Consider the following 12,366-nt stretch of genomic DNA (forward strand, 5'->3'; position numbering starts at 1 on the left):
AAAATAGATACAAATTAGCAATTAACAGCACTTGTTAACTGAAAGTGAATGAAATGAATAGCATACAGCAGTGTTGTAGTCGAGTCCGAGTCAAGACCAGAGATCGAGTCCGAGTCAAGTTTAAATAAGCTGGACGTGGACTCGATCTTGACTTGGACTCGACACTTGATCTCTGATCTTGGTCTCGAGTTGGACTCGACTACAACACTGGCATACAGGGTAGCTCAGTTTACTCCGTGCCAGAGGATTTTTTTTATGATATGCACTTCACTTCTGTTCATGCAGACTTTGGTGTTTTGGCAAACCGAGAATAGTTCGAGATATTATTCAAAACTATGAATGAGACAAATGAGATTACTGGGGTTTTTTTTTTCGGGAGGAAAATCTTTAGAGACTTTGTTCGACTACATTTCCTTTTCATTGTTGTTTAGTATCAAGAGATTGTGATATGTGGTATTACTGTGGGCATGTTTCAGTCCCACCTTCTTTTGGTTGTTTTAAGAAGTTTTTCTGGTGATTAAACCTCTTTCGTATGAGACAGAAAAATGTGACAAAAGCATCTGGATGAACAGATTTTAGTTTAGAGACCTCTGAAGACATTAAGGAGATGCAATGTGTGGGCAATATGACCTTGACAGCAAACCAGACACATCTTGTGTTGTTCTTTAAGTTTTAATCAAAAGTGAGAAGCAGATGTTTGAGTAGCTGGTGGATTAGGAGATAAAGTGTCACTTTACTCTGTGTAATGTATAAAGCGCTCATTTAAGCATGAGACATATGCCTGCTGTCTCTTCGCGCCCAAGTTTTAATTAAATTTTCCATTAAGGTTAAAGCAGGCAAAGGATTACCTGTGCCCCTTACAGATGTGCTTTTAATGTTCTGCACATCCCCACTATTTTCTTTATCTGCCTTTTTCTTTCATTTATTTCAAACAACATACATTTATTTCTGACCTACAGTTTTATATAAAAAATATGATTCATTATCCATCCATCTGTTTGTCTAAGTCTTGTTCATATCCTTCTCTGTCACTTTTCCTTTTTCTCCTTTTTCATTTTCGTAGATCTGTGTCGTGATGGATTTATGTGTATTCATCTATACAGCCATAAAATATTTGTGCGTACGTTTCTGAGGGTCATGAATTTGGGATGCGCTGATCGGAGATTTGTTTGATTCTATTGTGTTTTGGCTTGAAAGAAGAGTGCAGTGTGCATGTGTGCCGTGTATTCCCCTGAAAGTGCCCATTAGTGACAGAAGATTGAATGAGTGTGCTGTGAACTGGAGTGTGATGTGAATGTTTAAGGCCTATAGCGTGATTCATAATTAATGCCATTGTTTTCATAATTTATAGGAGGCGTAGTTAGGGCACTTAGTAATCAAGGCTTTTCTGGGGAAATTATTTTAATTGTCAGGAAATAAGGCCAGGCACACCGGCCGCCATCATATACACTTTAAAAGTTAGCTGGTTACACTCTTAAAGGGATAGTTCACCCAAAAAAATCATCATTTTTAAAACATGTTGTTTTAAACCTGTATGAGTTTCTTTATTCTGTTAAACACAAGAGAAGATTAGTGGAAGTTAATGGGTAGCGTCAGTTGTGTCCTGTCAGCTACAGGAATATTCACCATAGATTTTATATCTAATATGGATTTAAAGAGCACCTATTGTCAGATTCACGTTTTTACATTACCTTTGGTGTGTACTGTAAATGTGTATTAGTACATGTCAACGATATGCAAAAGGTACAGACCCCAAAGTAAACAATGACACGAGTTATCTTTTCCAGTGTAAATATATTTTCTTGGACTACAACAAACACAGATTGTAGGCAACTGTTTACTTCCTGGGATTGGTGACGTAAACAAGACCGACATTATCATAATTCCTTCCGCTTCAGACTCAGCCTGTAAGTTAGCAACCAAATCTTTCAAACATGGTAATGAGTGTTACATTTCCAGCTGACGTCAGAGGAATTCAGGCCAATCACAACGTACAGATTAGCTGGCCAATCAGCGACACGGAGCTTTTCAGATTGATGAGTTTTGTACAAAATCCATAGCTTTTCCGAGTGAAATCTGGAGCTACAAAAATGTACGGTTACTATGGTATGTGGAAAATAATGTGTTTTTTAACCATAAACTACGCAAACACATTGTATTATACTAAATACACAAGATAATGTTGTTTTTTTAATTTTTAATGTTGTTGTTTTTTTGCTTTTTAATATTTACCATACAAACTTTTCCAACAGATCCATTTTGACAAATAGATTCCAGTGAAGATTTTTGGAAAACCAAATTCCTGTTATGCTTTACAATAAGGTTGCATTTGTCAACATTAATTTATTAGCTAACATGACCTAACAATGAACATTACTTCTGCAGTATTTATTAGTTGTGGTTCATGTTAATTTCAGCATTTACTAATACATTTTCAAAAGTTGCAACTGTTAACACCCCCGGCTGACCTGGCTGCATGGAGCACATGCGCACACATAAAAGCGAAACGTCTTCGCACTGGATAAGAACACGCTATCTCATAAATAATAATGAGACACTGATGCGCCGTGATGTACTACAGTGCTTTGCCACGTCACAGCCTGTGATGTTGACACAATATGGAGTTTAAACCCGGAAAACAAAAATATCACAAAAAGCTAAAAATTAACTAGTTTTCTCCAAATGTTAAAATTAACAGATGCTAACAATAGCCTCTTTCACACAGTAATTCTGGTAAATTACCATGAATTTACCAGAATGAATTTACCAGTAAATACAAAAATGTGCTGTTCACACACGCAGTGGCGTTCCGTTATTTTACCAGTAAGACATCATTCACACATCAGTATCAAAATACCGGTAAATTCGTTTGGAAAGCGGAAGTACCTGTAGCACGCGGCGAGCTCAGTGTTGTATTTGTAAACAATCCACGTCGTTCATAACCACGGTCCGTATTTTGTTGTTTTCACATCTGTGGTAAACAGTCGCGAAGTTGCTCATGACCAAACAACATTGAATGAGACGACGTCAAACCGAAAATGCGTTTTTAACAACAGTACTGTTTGCACTTTAGGCTTCACAGAGGGCGTGCTAAGGACGTCGGCAATTCGGCGGTAAGCTGTTTTAAACAACTTTGGTGAAGAAATGTGGACGTAAACTTCAGGTGTGCTCAACTTTCAAGCAGCATGTGTGTGGAAACGTCAGTAAACACTGCGGGGGTAAACGCGTCATCTGTATTAAAACGCTATGATTGGCCCGAAGCTGTCAGCACGGTCTGACGTCGTCCGTTCTAAATGCCGGTAATCCTATAATTTTCGTTCACACATAGCGCTTACCGGTAAATTACTGGTAATCTTACAACCTGTCTTACTGGTAAATTGGGAGCACTGATTTACCGGAAAGGTTCTGTTCACACATGACATGTTAACGGTAATTTACCAGTAAATTACCAGTAAAGACTATATGTGTGAAAGGGACTATTGTCTTTTATGATGTGCAACACAACTAACTATGTTAAAGGCAGGATAGGCAGGAATTATCTAAAAAACTTTTTTACAAATTTGTTTAAACTGTCTTTATATACAAATACATAATTAAAATGTACTCTGAAAAAGAGACCTCTCACGACTGTTTTAAACACAGCTAATTATTTCCATTCGAGACTAAACAAATGATTGGCTTGCGCGACTATCACTCTCTCTCGCGACCATGGCACCACCCCTGTTGCTACGGGATCTGCCCACACATGCGCACATCGATTGATTTGAACGTGCACGAGGCACTTTAGGAAGAGCAAAAGTACGGTAGAGAAAGTGCATTCAGAACTCACAGTACCTGCATGCAGGCGGCGAAGGCAAACAAAGGAATAAACGAAGCAATTAAACGAGAGTAAATATCACGTGGCTTTTCCTTGAGTCGACGATGCGGTAGCGGTATTGTCTCCGGTGTGTAGTCCTCATCAGAGTCAACAATGCTTTCATCATGGAAACTCTTACATGCAAAACACTGGCTTAATACTGAGTACTAATGCCATCCTATTTGTTTATATTCATAGTGATAAAGTTAGGTGTATTATTACATGTGATTGTGACATGATGTTACTACATGCACCGCGCTCCTTCCTCTCCGCTCGTCTGAGGTAAATGCTGCTCCCAGCATGTTCATGTGTTTTGGGGGCGTGGCTTTAGACGAAACCCAGAAGGGAGGGGGTGGAGTGAATGGAAAAATGAGCAGTCGTGAGAAGTCTATAGACACTCGGTTTTTATACTCTCTTTTTCAGAGTACTAACATTTGACTTATGTATTGGTATATAAAGACAGTTTAAACAAATTTGTAAAAAAGTTTTTTTTAGATAATTCCTGCCTTTAAGATCTAAAAAAGTGTTGGTTAGTGTGTCATGACGCTTCAACTAACATTAACAAAGATTACTAAATGCTTGTTGTTCATGTTTGCTCATGAATTTACTTTGTTAACAAATACAACCTTATTGTAAAGTAGTTTTTCAAAATTCCTACTTGGACAAATGAAAGTGTATGTGTGTGCATGTTTGTGTAGAGAAAGAGAGATAGACAACATCTGAGTGTAGTTCTCTTGATGGGAATCAAGAGAATGAGTGCTGGAGAGCTCATTCCTATTCACATGTGCGTCTGTATCATATCTTTAAATCTGCTAATTAACCTCGTTACGAAACTCAGCCTGTAGGGGATCCAGTGTCAACCAGAATGTACACACGTAAACTCATAAACACCATAACTCGTTCACACTCACAACAGCTTTACCAGTTTAATAATGAAAACCCCATTATTGAATATTTAATACTGTTGGGTTCCCCACAGCATCTCAGTTAGCAGAGGCCAAGTGGTCATTGTGGTCCAGATAGAGATGCTCTAAATAATCTTCACAGGACTCTACAAACTGTCAGGATGCACACAAACAACAGTACAGCCGTTATTGTACTACAGCACAAGGCACAGAAGCATTGTGCAGATTTAGACAGCCCCTAAACGTAGTTTTTTAGCTCATGCCGGTTTGTTTGTGCTGTAACCCAGTTTTGTTTGATTCAGTACTCACATTCTGTCTCCATTTAATAAGTCCACTTGTCAAGAAAGTCTCAGTTTATCTCATGAAACATTATGCTTCTCTCTAGTCTGTGTCAGACCTTATTTTTCTGGAGTGGCACTGTTTTTGGCATATCCATCTTTCTCTGTTTAGTGCTAGATCCGATTCATGTGTAGTGTGGACTGCAGTTTGAATTTAGTGAATTTAGTGGCTAATACACTGTCAAGTAAACATACAGTAGGCTATTTTGTACTTACAGTATGTGTTTATGAGAAGATGGGAGATCTTCAACCCTTAATGTTCTGTTTAAATTTCACCCAACCTTATTACAGTAGATGAGAATAGCTACAATTGGCATTTATTTGAAAACAGGATTGATGGTTCACATGAGTTGGAGCGCTTAAACAACAGACTATCAGCATGTTATATTTAAATAGTATACAGTACTGTGCAAAAGTCTTAGGCAACTATGCCAGAATTAGATTTGTTGTTTTTGCAATGTTATAGTGATCATATATAATTGTTTCTCAGTGTCTTTAATAGAATACATCCAGAAAATACAGGAAATGTGTATATAGTATTAAAAACTGTATAAAAATGTGTCAATGATGTGTCAAGTTTTTTCCACTTGAACAATAGCAGGAAACTGCAGGATCTCTTAAACCTAAATAAAATTAAATCCTAATTTCTAATTTTAAAGGGGACATATTATGAAAATCTGACTTTTTCCATGTTTAAGTGCTATAATTGTGTCCCCAGTGCTTCTATCAACCTAGAAAATGTTAAAAAGATCAACCCAATAACTTAGTTTTGGTAAACCATTTTCTGCAAGCATGTGAAAAAATAGGTCATTGTAATTTGGCCCTTATTGTGATGTCAGAATAAGGTAATACCGCCCCCTTTATCTGCACTATCCAATCACAGCACAACCATTTAGTATGGAGAGAAAGAGAGAGATAAAATAATTCACAGCACAATTGAGTTTCAATTGCAACAAACCACCATCATTGTGATCAGTGGTTGCACTTCATCCGCTCATTTGCATTTTAAATGACACACCTAAAACGGCACACTTTTGCTCAGACCTATTTTAGACTTAGTTTACATCTTAAAAAAAATCTCATAATATGTCCCCTTTAAAGAAATTAATCTTTTTACTTTATTCTGCTCAAAAACGCTCAAGATGTGTTTAGTGCCAAGAGAGGTCACACTAAACACCGACGATGCCTAAAGAAGACATTTAGTCTTGAAAATTATTATTTTTTATATTTTTTGTATTAATGATTTTATAAACACTACGTGTTATTAATTAGCACATAAATACCTGCTTGCTTGCTTTGACTTTGATAATCTCTGTATTCACTTTAGATACAGAAACAACTGATGATTCTTATATTATTTATTTCAGGAATCTCTTTTCTATCATTTGAAAGTGAACACCGACCATAATATTAAATAACAAGAAAGACAGTCGTGTCAAGCATAAATATAAGTTCGTTGCAGATATTTTCCGTTTCATCACCGAAATTTAACGAAACGGCATACCTGTTTTGTAGTTTAACTTTTGACAAGATAATCACTCTGTTTGAAATACATTTTAAAACTTATACCCGTCGAAAAACATCCGTTTTTTAATGTTTAGTTTGATGAACTCCTAAATATGAGACGCAGAACACCTAGCCCGTTCGGCTAAATTGCATGCGCAAGCATGGCCAGCACGCAATAGCGCAACATCGATACAATGAAAAGCAATCCAAAATTTACAGACTTAAATTATATCAGAATTTAAGTTTATAATAAATATTTTTTTTATATAAAATAAGGTCAGAAGTAACAAAGTGCAGAACAAATGTGCATAATGCCTCAAGTGCACGGAAACAAAACACAAGCCAAATAGATAAATCAGATAACCCAGAGTGATTTATAAATAAAATAAAATAAAGAAATGATTAAAAGAACGAAAGTATTGCCAAAATTGCCAGCTTTTTCTTTTAAATGTAGAAACAAAGAGGCAATGGTTTATTAACCTAGAAACCTCTTATGGACGTGTAGCCATGTAAAAGTGGCTGTTGGATTTATTAACGAATTTTAAAAATATTTATTGAAAGCTGCTACTCCACATATTATTTGCAGCATTATCATAATATGCTGTATATTAATATATTGGGAGAAAGCTGTTATGTGAAGTCAGATAATGTGTGCACCCATATATGGCCAAAATTGAATGATCCCCATTTCATAACACATCTGCGACGATTCGACTGTGAGATTGGTAGTAGAATCAGGTTTCTCCTATAACGATGCATCGAATCTTCGACTATTCGGGGTCACCCCTAGGTTATTTTAACCCTTTAAAAATGGTTTGTCCCTTTTTGACCCGACGCTGAGTAAAAAATAACCCAGCATTTTTTAGAGTATATTAATCCACTTTAAATATTCTCATTGTTAAAACATATTGTGGGTTTAATCACTTTTGAGAACACTTGAAAGTTGTTATATCAGACATTCGCTTGTGAGTGTCTCACCATCTGATTTGCAAACATACTGAGTATGCAAGTGAGAACCTTTTACAGTTGATGCGTCTAAAATGTGCTGGGTGTTTTAAACATCTGTGCGAGTCTGATTTCTTACTAAATGCACTAATTATGTAGTGTAATACACTGGCACATTTACACCACTCTGAAAAGAATACTTGTGAAAAAATTATTCCTCGCATTCATATGAAACTGACATATGCACATATTTTAGTCACAATAGTAACCAACTAATGAACCTACTGTATGCTATCTCAACTTAAACCCACCCAAAGCCAAATGTTTCCTAAGATGCCTCCATCTGAAACTTATATTTGAGTAAATGCAACATGTACATCTAGGATGCACTATATGGGGTGGAAAACACAAATCTAGGATTTTAAATGAAGGATCTTCCCACTGTCCTAAAGTCATGCTTTAATGTATAATGTGTCATTCTAGCTGAACATATAAACCAGTCTAGACACCAGTGTTTGATCTTTAAATTCTGCTGTAAAACTTCCAGTGAAGAAGATCAAGACTACAGAAGTTGTAGTAGACAAAAATAATCCACCTTAGAGTATAAGGAAAGATCAAAGCACTGACAGCTGCTGATTTTGTCTGGACCTTCAAAGCATTTGTCAGGGATACAGTGTCCACTTCAGTATAGAGGTTATTTAGAAGGAACACAGCAACTATGGATAACCCAAAAAACTTCAATAAAAATGTAACAACAAACAGCATGTATGAAAGTCAACTGTACACTGTAAAAAAATGCTGGTTAACATCAAACATAATATGTTGTTGGGTTATGAATAAACCTATGCTATGTTGTTTTAATCCGAATGCTGGGCCAACGGTTAAAACCAACCCAGCATTTTTTGGAGTGTATGTATTTAGCACGTCAGTATCCACCACAGATATTGAGTTAGATTGAGTTTTCAGCTAGCTAGATTAAGTTTAGTTGAATGAAATGTCATTCTTTACAACTTCTGTAATGTGATGGATTCACTCAATTCATAAAGTTTCATAAACACGAAACTTTCGCTGGGAAGCCTTATTAAAATAAGGTTAAAGTGTCAACATTTGTCTGAACATTTCTGTCTGCTGTGTCAAAAAAAATTCCAGCTCCCAAAGAATCTGAGCTCTCTGCTCGGCCCTTGTGGCTATGAATCACAATAGAACTAAATGAAGAACAGATGAAAGAAAGACAATCAAAGACGACTCAAAAACATGTTGAGTTTCTGACTCACTTTGAAATCCACTTCCCTTAGTCACTTCTCATCCAGAAACTCTTATTAGTCTGGCACAAATGAAAATAACACAATTTCAATCTGTGTGAAAATTAGCTCAAAGACTAATAAACTCTGTGTTTTTCTCTCTTTTTTTCGTTGTCTTTGCGGTTGACAAATATTGACTTGTATATTGAATGAGAGATCCTCCATAGGGTAGTCCAGCAGTGTGCTTTCATCTCAGTTATAGGAAAAGGTGTAATTTGATGAGAAAGGTTGAAACTTTTGACTTCAGTCTTTGATTTCAGGTGTCTGAGCAAATATGAGCACAGTTTGAGACATTTATGGGTATATTTACATGGCAAAGACAATTTTTTTCTATGCGTTTTTCACGTACAGACAACAGCGTGCACTCTTAAAACGATTGTGTTAAAACAACTCATTTTGTGTCTAGTATACCAATTTAAACAGGCAACTTCTGGCGGATGCCGATACCGATTTTAAACACTTGTGTATAATACTATAGAGTTGGTCAATTAGCTAGTTTATTTTTGCATCAAATTATTTTTACTAAACACGAATTGGATCTAATTAACATTCAACTGACCATATAAATATTGCTACTTCAAAAAAAAGTTGGACTTCTTTTCCCCCACTAAAGTGCAGTTTGTTTCTTTTATTGTCCAAAACATTTGAGCCAGCTCAACAAAGGTTTTCTGCCTGTGCTTAAGTGTAGTGCACACCAGAACATTAAATCATTTTAATTGTACAACCGACATGCAACTCATTGCCTTTATGTGGTTAATTAATAAACAATCTGTATTTCTCGTGCTATTGCTGATATGCCGATGGTTTCAAATCCAGCCAGCGCCAGCATTTTTCATGATTTCCACAAAAGTAAAAAAATCAAATTAAAGAACAGACCCATCCTACCTTCATTTTTTTCACCACTCAAATATGGGTAGGTTTCTTCAAAAACACAAAATTTTGAGCAAAAACCTGAAATAATTCCATTTTTGCGAAGGACTTTTGATAGAGATCAGATGCGATCAGAGCGATCCACAAAACTTACACGGACATACAGCTGTTTGCCCTATAGGGTGATAATTCGGGTTTTATAAGTTGCAGCCACCTGCTGGATAATAGCGGTATTGCGGAAAGCCAGAAATATTCGTCATTGGCAGAGAAGTGTTTTTTTTCTTAATTGATGAGTTAACACGTCAGTGGCGGGGAAAGAGTTAAGGAGAACATATTTTGGGCCAGATTCACTAACAGCTTGCACCAGCGCAAATCATCATTTAAGCGTTACTTAACGACTGTCGGGATTTAGAAAAGACACGCAGTGGATAATTAGCGCTGATAAGGAGTGGTCTAGTTATTTTTGCGACTGGCCTTATTGCATATGCATTTCTAGGACGCAAAATTTATGGTAGGAGATTTACTAATGTTTGTGCATGTGATTTTCCTTGTATTTTCGCCATTATTTAACGCCAATAAAAGCATGTCTTAAATCATTTTGCGCTTGAAATGGCTGCAATTGTAGCTGAAGAGACAGTAGGCTATATTTTTTCATATAAAAAATAATATAATGCTTTCACAAGTTTGTGTTTTCATAGTTTACACTGAAAAATATTGTAATTTGCACTTTAAATTCATGCCCCCAAAATGCTGTTTTTGTGTAAACAAATAAAAAGTTTAGAATTTTTAATTAAAAACAGAGTTGTGTAAATGGCCTCTAAAACCTCTCCAAGGAAATTGCTGTCTCAGAAAAACTATTGACACTTTACATTTGAAATATTTCTTTCAACTGGGTTTTATTAAAGCAAAAGGTTTGTTTTTTGAGCCGTAATTGTGCACAATCCATTTTTCATACACTTTACCAATTAAAGGTCGACATGCATTATCCTATTTATGCAGAATACTTTAGCTTTCCCCAGCCTCCATGGAAATTACAAGAGCAGATGTTCAAACCGGTAACTGTGCAGAGCTTTCATTTGGACCTCATAGAAACTGCATTTTTATTGATTCATTCATTTCCACTTCAGTTCGTAAGTGTATGTGGGACGGTTTCCCGCAGAGCCGGGGCCAGTTTGGCCATATATAGCTGCCATATGCTTCTTACAGCAAGTGCTTGGGGCCACAGCAGGGTCTGTGTCCTAATTGAACTGTAATTGACTCAGCAGCAGGGAAGGTCAGTTTGTCACCGAGTAGCTCACACAATATGCCGCCAACCCTGTTACCTGATCCAACCCTTTATGACTCATGCCACAGATACTAAGATACAATAAAACACTAAAATTGATGCACAGATTCTCGTGTTCTCACGTACAGCAAATCACAACAAGTGAAATGGAGAAAGCGCGCACACACACACACACACACACACACACACTGATACAAACTGTGGATTACCATTGACCCTAATGTAATTGCCTAATGTACTGTAAGGTGGCGTCATTGATTGTTTCTGATGTCTGTTGTATAATATGAATACATTGGAGACATCAGAGATTTTTATGTTTCAATTTGAACTTCAAAATCAGATATCAGGAGACTACAATGGACAGTCAGCATGGCTGAAAAGATAACTGTTTCCCCCTGCCTAACCTCCAAGATCTTTACACCTCCCTCCCACATACCCAACCCACTGTTTGGACAGTTTATTCCCTCAAAGTTTGATTTTAATCTTTGATATGACCTTACTTGAAATTACTTTAGATGGGTTTTCACAGACATATTATTAGTGTTATTTTATTTCACTGTGTAATTTCTATCTGTGTCTGCACTGTGTTTATCTTCTGCATTGGATCTTTCGGTCACCATGACACATTTTTTGTGTGTGCATAAACATATTTGGCAATAAAGCTCTTTCTGATTTTTGAAACCATATACAGTATACTGTCTAAGCTTGGGACATTCATTTCCATGCACCAAGCATTTTGCACATATTATTGGCAGTTCTGGCTTTCCTACGCATTTAAACCTGAAACACCATGAACTCAAACTCTATTCCAATATTTAGAGAGTTGCCTGACTGCCTACATAAGCAGCTGCTTCTAATGCAGCATTTTAACTGCCATGAAGCCTCATAAGTGGCTGATTTGAAGCGCTCTACATAGGCACCTCGAACAGCTTACCGCAGGAGAGACTCGACTCTCCAGTTTATGTTGTTAATCTATTGATGTAATACACTTAGACTTAAAAATATAGCATTTGTGATCTCTGATAAGGAATAAGAAAAAAGTTGATCTAAATCTGACCTGTAAACCCAGTGACCTATTCAATTTTGAAACCAAACTTGATCTGAAATCTCTTACTTCAATCAAAGTCCCTTCAGGGAAGTTGCACCACTAGATATTTATTTTGGTTATGCAAAAAAATCATATTTACTTGAATGGGAAAAGTTATAACTGTACCATAACGTTCGATTTCAAAGCTCAAATTGTGCTAAAAACTTGTTGGCATGCACCTCATGTGACTCTGTTCGATTGTTGATTGGTTCTTTTTAACGGGGGCATATCATAAAAATCAGACTTTTTCCGTGTTTAAGTGCTATAATTGGG

General features: G+C 36.5%; 1 protein-coding gene across 4 annotated transcripts in view; it reads left to right on the plus strand.

Annotated features, from left to right (window-relative positions):
- thsd7bb (thrombospondin, type I, domain containing 7Bb) overlaps window positions 1–12,366 on the plus strand; it is a 172,754-nt gene that overhangs the window by 56,008 nt on the left and 104,380 nt on the right. The window lies entirely within an intron of this gene.

Source organism: Misgurnus anguillicaudatus, chromosome 14, assembly GCF_027580225.2.
Source record: "Misgurnus anguillicaudatus chromosome 14, ASM2758022v2, whole genome shotgun sequence".
Lineage (NCBI taxonomy): Eukaryota > Metazoa > Chordata > Actinopteri > Cypriniformes > Cobitidae > Misgurnus > Misgurnus anguillicaudatus.